Here is a 939-nt window from a genome sequence, read left to right as displayed (position 1 = left end):
AGCAGAACGGGAGTAGCAGACGTGGTAGAGAAAACGTATTAAGTGTGGAGGGGAAATAATACCGTTTCAGAGACGTTTGATGCTTTCTGGAAGGGGGAGGGAGAGAGAGAGGGAGAGGGAGGGAAAGAGAGAGAGAGAGAGAGAGAGAGAGAGAGAGAGAGAGAGAGAGAGAGAGAGAGAGAGAGAGAGAGAGAGAGAGAGAGAGAGAGCGGAAAGGAGAGAGAGAGAGAGTGATAATGAGAAAAGAGGAGACGAGAGTGACAGCGAGAGTCAGAGAGGAAGGAGGGGGAGCGTGAAAGGTAGCCACGCTTGACATAAATAACAGAAGCGGCCGTGTTTAGGAGCTGTTTGCTTCTGAAGGATGAAGAAGATTCTCTACCTCTCACCGCTCCCTTAATCCTGGTTGGATGACATCATCCAATCCCCTGTGTGTGTGCGTGCGCGTGCGTGCGTGCGTGCGTGCGTGCGTGCGTGCGTACGCGCGTGCGTACGCGCGTGTGTGTGTGTGTATCTTTATGTATGTGTGTGTGTGTGATGGTGTTCGTGTGTGTTTGGGTAGGGGGCGGTGTGTGTGTGTGTGTGTGTGTGTGTGTGTGTGTGTGTGTGTGTGTGTGTGTGTGTGTGTGTGTGTGTGTGTGTGTGTGTGTGTGTGTGTGTGGTGTGTGTGTGTGTGTGTGTGTGTGTGTATGTACTGTGAATATGTATGAAGTGTGTGGGGGTAGGAGGGGGTTATAATGAGGTTCACTGAACACCAGGAGAAGACCACCAAGAAAGATTAAAAACAATAACTCCCATCGTTTGGCTCCCATCGCTATGGCGACAACACAAAGCATGAGGCCAGCAAGCAGAACGCATCCGTCAATCACCGCCGACTCAGATATTATTCCAGGAATAATATCCTCACAAGGGGAGCCTAGCATCATGACAACACCTCCACCG

Source organism: Gadus macrocephalus, chromosome 19 (genome assembly GCF_031168955.1).
Source record: "Gadus macrocephalus chromosome 19, ASM3116895v1".
Lineage (NCBI taxonomy): Eukaryota > Metazoa > Chordata > Actinopteri > Gadiformes > Gadidae > Gadus > Gadus macrocephalus.
Note: the sequence above shows the minus strand (reverse complement) of the source record.